Raw genomic sequence first — 9,292 nt, 5'->3', positions numbered from 1 at the left:
AGAGAGAGAGAGAGAGAGAGAGAGAGAGAGAGAGAGAGAGAGAGAGAGAGAGAGAGAGAGAGAGAGAGAGTTTATTTAATAATTGGTTGTAAGAATCTCTAGTCTGAAGACTGGATCTTCTTTATGATGAAGATTTTTTTTTCTTTTCTTGACTAGTCTGTCTCACTGGGGATTTTACTTATCACTTGGATATATTGTATGGCATGGCATATTTTATGGTCTAGAAGCAGCTAAACTAGTATTAGAAAAATACCTGAGAAAGGAAATGGACCGATATCCTATTTTTATTTGATACCTGTTTTCATTGTATTTGTAGATATACCATTAGGTTGTAAGCCCTTGAAGATATTGATTTTGTTAGTCTCTACCTAATCCAACACATTCTTGAGTTCTATAATATGTAAATATAGGTATAGCTTTCAGATAGGCTATTTTCTTTAGCTATTAATTGCAAATGCCTTTTAAAATGAGGGCAGTCTCAACTTACTCATATATTCCCCATCATCCCTCTTCTCCACTGTTTTTCACTACAGAGTGATGGGTTTAAAAAGAAGATTATGTTAACAACTGGTTTGTGCCTACTTTCCACTAGCTTTCATTAATTTTTAAAATACTTGCTTTTATTTATTTAGTAGTTGTTAACCAGTTATAGACAAGGGAGTGGCAAAGTTGAATGGACTAGAGAACATTTAGAATTGATCCCCTTCTTAAGAAATTCCCTCTTGCTTAGAGTAAGACTCACAATCTTTTTGTGATAGAGAAAAGGGAAACATTTGTAAATGATTGAAAAGTTAAGTTTAGCCTTTCCTGTCCCCAAGTACATTAAGGACTACACAGAGCACTGAACAGGGTTGTAGAGTGTGGTATGATGGTAAGCAAGATAGCAGGAATGAACAGAAAGATGTTTTGAACAAACTTAATATCCCATTGTTCTTTAAAGCAAAGGGATGTTGAGCTAATAAGATTCAGTTGGACAGGAGTCATTGAATAAAAATTCACTAGTTCTTCCCTCCTCTTTCAGTTACTCATAATTTAGTCCTTTGGCTGGCTAGAGGAAGATATATTGGATGTATTGTATTGTGCTTCAAGACAGAAATAATTATTCAGGGAAGAGTTATTTAGGTAGAACAATTTTCTGCATTTTTCTTTGTAAAATGGTTGTTTAATGAAATTAGTAAGGGTTTGAAATAGTGAGTGTTTTCAAAACTGTATTTAGAAAAAGAAATTTATTGTTATTTCCAGGACCAGATCGATATTTGAAATAGGGATGAAATGTGTAGCTGTCAGTTTGAGGAGTAGTAAGTCTGGTAAATTATTTACATTTTGTAGTTGATTAGAGTCTTTAGGAGGGAGTCTTAGGAATAAAACATTCTAACCTTATTTTATTGATAAAGAAACACTGACTGAAAGGAATGAGTAATTTTCCCAAGGTCACAAAGCTAATAGTATGTGGCAGAGCTGAGGATAGAATCTAGGACTAAATGATTCCTGGTCCCATGTCTTTTCTACTTTATTACAGTTCCTAACTAGGTATATTATATTACAAGTGTCTCTTTCTCTCCCCTTTACTCATGCCCCAATTTTAATCAAGATGAATTTTAACCATGGTAAATAATGGAAGAATTCTCAGATTAATACTAATTGTGCTAAATTCAGTTTCAGAAATTGTATTTAATCTCTTCTCTAGGCAACCTTATAAGACTGTAAATTGATGAGGTGCCCACTTGAATTGTAAAGGGAATTATTTCAACAAGGAGTTCCATGTACCAAGAAATCATAGGTCTAGTTACTATTATTATTTAATGCAACTTTTTTTCAATATAATTTGAGATTAAATTAGACATATAATTTGTATCAAACTCAACCATGTATATGTATAATGATGAATGGTGGTTTAGTGTGCCTATAGATTTTCAGGTTGCTCTATCAAAGATTAGCCTGCCTTCATTTCATTACCATTTACCATCTTGGGGAAATAAATTTAATGTTAAGAAACATGAAATAAGTAAGTTAAAGGCTATATTAGAAAAACTTAACAGGCAACACTTTTTTTAATAAAATTTTTAATTAACATGTTTGACTATTATAAAATCATTCTTTACAAGTAATATCGTCAGAAATATTATGCCTTAAAATACAGTTTCATAAAATATAAAATTAAAGTGTTACTTTAGATTATCTATAATATGTCTAACCATCTTCTGAATAACTTAAGTTGAAAATTAGTTGACAATAAATATATTTGATGATTATATTCCTTATTGAAAGTTTTTGCTTTCTTGTAGTAATCAATGCATAGCTACAGCTGGTTGAAGGGGACCAAATCCATTGAATAGGTGATTTGGTTCCATTTTACCAGCTTTAGCAAAGCATTGTCAAGCTTTAATACTGTTTGATTTGAAATGGTTTAGCTTTTTGAGTTAGTAACCTTTATCAACTTGTAGCCCTCTGGAAGATTTAGAAATGAACAAGGTAAAATCAGTTTAATTGAGTTCTCTGTTTGAATGAATCCTTTTGTTTAGGGGAAGACCAGAAATGGGTGGATTGCTACTCTATTGTTACTACCGAACAACTTCATATAATTTATAAATGCAGAAAGTCACTCGTATTTTAAGTTACTGTAATTAGAATAGCACATCATACTTAATTTAAATCTTTAGGCAGTAAACCAGAAACCAGAAAATTGATGTCAGTATATTTGAGGTGGAGATAAGTACTGGACTTGATTTCAACAGGTCACACCTTTTCTATCACCATTGCTTTTTTTAGTCTTTTAACTGTTGAGGACCAATAGCAAGTTGCTGAAAGGGGGTGGAGAAGAATGAGAATGGCCTTGAGGAAGTACCTCTGCCCTTTGGTTTATAAATAGATCATACGTACATTAAAAGTATTGCTTGAGCCTATTTGGATGAAAGGAACTACCATATATGCCAGTGTATTTTTCTCCTGATATCACTTAGGTAATGTTACTAACCTTACACAGAAAAAAATCTTCTCATTTCCTCCAAATAGTTATATTGTCATTTTGGTGCACACACATTAATTTTGAATATAAGCTATTTGATACCATCTCTTAGCAAAAAGTAGTTTTGGTTAAGTGAAATTTTTTTTACCTTCACCAAAATCACTGCCACTTCATTTTGTTGTAGAGATATCCCTGGACTTTTTCAAGACTGTGCCTGTGGAATATATACTCTGGCAGGCTTCCCTGGTGAAGCATTGCATAAAGATCTAGTTTTAGACTCTGTAATCTGACAACTAGCCTAACTAATTTTGGAGAGACTTGTCATTAGATTGACCCCTGGCATAGAGGGATTGTGATTTGTTTTCGTGGAAAAAGTATCCTGACAAAAGAAATCCTCTGTTAAAAGGATAATACCTTAAGAAAATGTAAAAGCTATATTCATTTGAATAAATAAGAGTTTCACATTAGCATAATGATGGCAATTAAGAAAATGGAACAAAATCTTCTAACATAACTTTCATATGGGTTCAACTTGACAAGGGGCAGAATATCTAAGGTTGTCTTTTGAAGTATTACTATATTAAAGGCCAGATAAAATAGAGCATAAAAGGGGCATTAGTTAGAAGAGTCATATAGAGTTTCAGCAGAATTCTTTATTGTTCTTCTCATGTCTGACCAGAGGGAGTTAAGAAACAAAGGAAGGGGGTCAGCATCAGTTCAGAATACTTTTGCCAAGTGGACTCTGCATCTGTTGGTAGTTATGTATAATACTGCTAAAGATATTTATGTAAATATATTCTTTACACCATGTATTCTAATAGAAACATGGCAGGTGTCAGGTTGCTTGGACTTAAGCACTGATGATAACTTTAAAATGGGCTTCTATTTTTATCAGTTATATGGGAACTACTTAGCAGATCCAGCTGCTCAAGTGTGCTTTTGGATGGCAGTTCAGTTTCATATACTGGCCATATCAGGGCAAAAAGAGGCCATGGAAAAAAAGAAGCACATAGTACAGCATTTGATAATGTCAGCATCTGTTATCCCTGTCAGGGAGACAGTTGAAATGTTTGAGTTACAACAGTGTCAGCAGATGCCCAGAGTTTAATATGTACTCAGTTAAAAATGAACAGCTGATCTAAGTGATAGATGTGACATTTTAGAATGACTTGAATATACTCTTAAATATGTTAACTTGAGCTAGCACGCAATAGTATCAATATATAATTGATAGGCTATTATTTTGTTTCAAATTATCACATGGTCTTAATATGAAATTATAAGAGATGAGTCATTGTTGTGTTTTCAGTAATTTAAAAAAACAATTTTTTAGAACTTTATGGAGTAATTTATCTGTAAGATTGTTCATTACAAAATTTAAGTGGATAATAACAACAAAGTAGTAATATTGGAGTCCACAGGCAAAATGACCAACCACTCTTGAGGTAGTAAGTCATAGAATTGTTATTCAGAACTCCTAAAGGTCAACATTAATCAAGTAACAAAATTTTGAGGGGAAAAATCATTCTTGGAAATCTTTTTGAAACATTTTAGTTTAGATATTTCTTCTATACATGTGATTATTCTCATTCAAATTGAAAAGACATATAGTCTCTCAAACACCACAAAATCAGTTTCATTTTCTCTGCAGGTTACATAGTATTTATGATTCTCTTTTTTAACTATTGCTTGCTTGACCAATTACAGTAATGAGTAGAAAAAAAAATTAACTATGATCACTTTTAGACATAACTATCTGACTTCTCACACACAAAAAGAACATGTAATATTAAAAAGTCAGTATAACCCAAACAAAATCCCACACCTCAGTTAAGATCTTTCTAGTACTCCAAAGTAATTTTATTTAAGGAATATCCAATATACACAAACCCAACTAAAACAAAATGAAGATACTTCCCTCTAAATCTTCTATGCATTTGTCATACATTAATTTTATGGCCTTAATAGTGCTTATTTTATTTATTTATTTTGATGAGCATATAGTATCTCTTTCTTCCACCGCCCCACTGACTCACCCAGTAGTGCTTTTCCATCACAACTGAGGTTCAAATGCGAATTCTTTCCAGATTTCTTCTATTTGCAAATTTCTACAAATAGTGGTTTAAATTGAATTATAGCACTACACTTTGTAAGTAGGTAATAGTTTGGTATCTATATGTTAAACTAGTTTGTCTTCAATATCATTAAATGGGACAAAACAAAGCTTAAAGATACGTAGCAAAATGACCCCAAAAACCCTCATTCCTTTTTTCAAATTAAAGATTCTATTGGTAGTAGTAATCTTTTAATTAGCAGCTGTGTCCTAGAAATTGTTGCACTGTCATTTTCATTTTCAATTTATTTCACTTAAACACTCAAGAAAAACTTTAAAGTGTGGATTTGGTTAACGATCTAATAAACTTAAAAGGTAACTGGGCCAAAGATACTTTTTATTTTAGGGGGCGGAGTTGGGGGGATCATGGTTAAGCACTAATCTTTTATAATTAAAGTTTTAGCTGTGATTGATTAAGACTACTAAAAAAAGAAAAGAAAGCCTTTTCATGAAAAATTTCCCCAAATTTGTATTTTTAGTTACATGTATATTTCAATAGCTATTTTTATTTTGAATATTTTCCTAACATTTTTGAATGAGTAAACTGTTTCTTGGTATGCCAGTATTTGACAAATCAAAAAGTCTTATTAATGTGACATACCTAAATTGTAAGGATTGACTAAAAGCATTATTGGTAAGTACCAGATTTGAAAATTAGGCCCTTTGTTTTTCCTCCCCCACCCTTTTTTTTTGCTAAGATGCCTTGTTTTGGTCTCACATTATAGTCATTTGAATTACTCTGAATCTTCTTCTTTTTAAAAAGGATTTAAAATGAGAAAGCTATTTGAAAAATGAACCAAAAATACTCAAGTCTTCTTTACCTTTTTCTCAACAGACATCTTTCTTCCTCTACATAAAAACAATCAGTGTCTTTAGAACACAATGTTTTGTTTCACATTTTATTGTGGCAGTACTGAAAAAAAATCCTCTTTCATGCCAGGTTAATTGGCTACGTGAAGGTCATTCCAAAAGAAATGTTGCTCCTTTCCGTCGCAGTCTACTTCCTTGCCCCTTGGTGGTTTATCACCTACCAAAAATACATACTTCTTTACATTCCATAGCATTGTATGTTCATATGGGTACATAAAGAAGTATGTACTCTGAGTAGGTCTAGGTGGTTGTCAGATAAACCTGAAATGTATCATTTTCCCTATTCCTTTATCATTACAGTAACATTGAATTTGTTCATTATTTACCAAAAAAAAAAAAATGGTGTGATTACTTGCACAGATTACTTTTTCATAAAGACTGAATTTTATAGTGTCATTTACCTGAAGATTTGGCATTAAGGCTTACTATACTTCATTGTTCTTGTTGGGCATAGTCATTTCCAAGCATATCTGTTGCTCTTCATCCTGGTTTGGCCAAATTTGTATGATCTATTGACCTGAAGCAATTGTCCCAGATGTATTTCTGTAATTGGAAAGATTTCATCTTGGTCTTCTCAGCAGAATTCTTTGATGACTTGTAATGTGCTTCTGAATTCTAAAAGCAGGTAGTAATTACTCAAGTCTAGTGGAAAATAAGTTTTGCATAAACTACATCCTACTTCAAAAATTTCCCTCTTTATCCAATTAACACTTTTTTTCTAATGTAGATTTTTTTATTTGTAAGTCTTAAAATCTGTCCAAAGTGCATTAATGGCAAGTTTTCAAGAGAATGACTATATTTAAAGAGAAAAGAAACAGTTATTTTTGTGTGATTTAAGCTACTAGTAGAACCTTGGTCAAAAACTAGGAGCTAATGCTTATTTGAATGCTTCTTCATTGTTTTTGTTGACATTAGTTGACAAATTTATTTACTCAGTTTCATACCATTTTTTAGGATGAATAAGAACTAATAGGTATAAAATATTTGTCAAGCTGCCAATCAATTAGAAGTTTCCCCTTTTTTGGACTTCTTTGACCAACATGCTAGATCAATTGAACGGTGAAAGGATTCAGTATAGGATCAGCTCAATTTCTTAGTTGTGTGTTTGTCAGACATTGAAAATGAGCGATAGTAAGAGGGGACTTAATTCTCACAACATTGAAGGCTAAGTTGCAAAATAAAGTATCACAGAAAATTTCTTAGTTAAAAGACCAGAGAAAGTAGATTTCTTGCAGTTTGTGACAAAAAGCTAGTGCAGCTGATAGAGAGCAAATCAGAATGTAGCTGTAGAGAACCCAATACTACAAGGAGAAACAGCAATGCAGTATTAGAATTACAGCATGCACATTCTGACTTTAAACTGGGCTGTCTTTAACTATTCAGTTAAGCATTTAAAAAAAATCTCATGATAATATTTCTTAGTGGCCTGAATCTTGAAATATTCAATTAATACTTTTTTAGATAACCCATCTCTGGAAATAGGATGTAATTTACTGGAGTGACAAAATGATCCACTAGACAGCTGTTACTAAGAATAAACCTTTCATTTTAGTAATTAATAAATGGCAGGAAAGGACCTGTACACTTAGGAGATAACATTTCAATTAAGTTGTCTGGCATGATATTTTGGACTGCTTTTCAAAGCCTCTTTTTACACTGTTCAGGCTTTCTACTTGGAACTCTAAAATTAAACTGTGCCCAGATAGATAAATTAATCAATAAAAGCAATCATCTAGTAAATCATAGGTAAGCATGCAGAAAGTCATAGGAATCCTTAAAAGTACAGAATAACATAGGCCTTGTGGTGCTCTGTTACCTGTAAGCTTAGTATCATGCAGCATTTGCAGTTGGAAGAGAGGTAATGACCTAGAGAGACAGACCCATCAGCAGCAGCCATCTCATCCTGAGTGTTCGTTCACTCTATTCGCTGATTCAGCTCTTCATTACACAGGAGGGGGGAGGTAAGGGGGAAGTGTCGGTGAATACACAACCTCACCTTCTTAAATAGATATAACTTAACCTCTCCCACCCCTTTCCCACCCCCCTCCCCCAAACTAGTCTTTACAATAAATTTAATCATCATTGGCTAGCTTTCTTGGAATGTCAAATTACTTATATTGCGTAGAAATGAGTACCTTGTGCTTGCTGGACCGAAAGTTAAGGATGCTAGAATGTCCAAGGAAGATGAACCTAGCTCATTTCCCAGATGAAGAGCTCCGGAAGAGGAAAAAAAGTTGCAGAGGAAATTACTTTATAATTTTTAAAAGGCAAAAAAGCATACCTTTCTCCCCCCAAAGCAACAGCAAATCACCACCCTATTATCCTACCCCCACCATAATATATTAGATTCTTCTGGCTTCTTAAAAAGTACACTGCATCTTTTCTTGCTTGAGGTTTTGCTTTTGTTTTGTTTTTAGTTTCCAAGATTAAAGTGTAGGCAAATCTGTATTGAGGCTACCTTTTCATCTCCAGAGGTCAAGTCTGCAAGCGAGGTCAGGACTTCCACATGGACACTACAGAGGCTAACCATATTTCCCACTCAGATGGGTTGAGCTAAACTGTTACAGCTTTATAGGCAGCTAAGCATTTAAAACATGCACTCCCAGGCAAACGGGCTCTCTTGTGCCTCTCTCTTCCCTGACCATATTTAGTCAACCATAGCAAAAAATAGTCTCTCAGCTGTCGATTGTCGATCCAGAAGCTGAGGAAACCTCTATCTTGCTCTCTGCCTATTGATTGTTCATCCTGCAGTCCCAACACACTGCTTTGCCATTTGTCCTGCTATTTTTTTTTAGCACTGCCAAATAAAGAGGTCTCTCATGTTTCCACTTATATTTCCCAGATTTTCACTGAGCTTGCGCTGTTACTAGTAAACCCTGATGCTGCTGTCACTATACTTAGAAGCACTGCAGAGCAAAAAGGCAAAGGAAAAAAAAAATACCACATTACCTTGCCTAGAGTAGCAAGACAGTCTTTAGACACATGCGGAACAAGAAATACTCCTTTATTGTCACAACATGTTTTACATTCTGACTTTTTTTGGTAGTGGTTAAAGACTAAATAATGTACTAAAAACTGTAAGCCTGAGTAGTTGTAGTTAACTGTTCTTGAATATATTTTTCATTTAATAAATATGGTCTAATCGTACTGTATTTGAAGCGATGGTAGATAAGATGGTCAAATAATTTGCATAATGGAGGAGGGAAGGAAGAAGTCAAGTCATTAAGGAAGAAAGTGATCTCTTCATTTAAATCTTTGGAGGCTAATGAAATTAACCTTAGTTATAATATAGATGATTATAATTCATAAATAGATTTGTTCAGTTTTTTTGGGGACAATAATGG

General features: G+C 33.4%; 1 protein-coding gene and 1 long non-coding RNA gene across 3 annotated transcripts in view; one reads left to right on the top strand and one right to left on the bottom strand.

The window, feature by feature from the left end:
- The window catches only part of MIB1 (MIB E3 ubiquitin protein ligase 1), a 161,694-nt gene that overhangs the window by 107,491 nt on the left and 44,911 nt on the right, over window positions 1-9,292 (top strand). The window lies entirely within an intron of this gene.
- LOC123239350 lies at window positions 5,740-8,505 on the bottom strand. Of its 2 annotated transcripts, XR_006505727.1 has the most exons (5): window positions 8,407-8,505; window positions 8,084-8,162; window positions 7,765-7,886; window positions 6,350-6,491; window positions 5,740-6,105 (listed from the first exon to the last, which is right to left on the bottom strand). It is a non-coding gene; the product is annotated as an uncharacterized LOC123239350 (long non-coding RNA). The 2 variants fall into 2 exon arrangements; XR_006505726.1 differs by having other exon boundaries at window positions 5,740-6,491.

This window comes from Gracilinanus agilis, chromosome 1 (genome assembly GCF_016433145.1).
Source record: "Gracilinanus agilis isolate LMUSP501 chromosome 1, AgileGrace, whole genome shotgun sequence".
Lineage (NCBI taxonomy): Eukaryota > Metazoa > Chordata > Mammalia > Didelphimorphia > Didelphidae > Gracilinanus > Gracilinanus agilis.
Note: the sequence above shows the minus strand (reverse complement) of the source record. Positions and strands in the feature narration are given on the sequence as shown.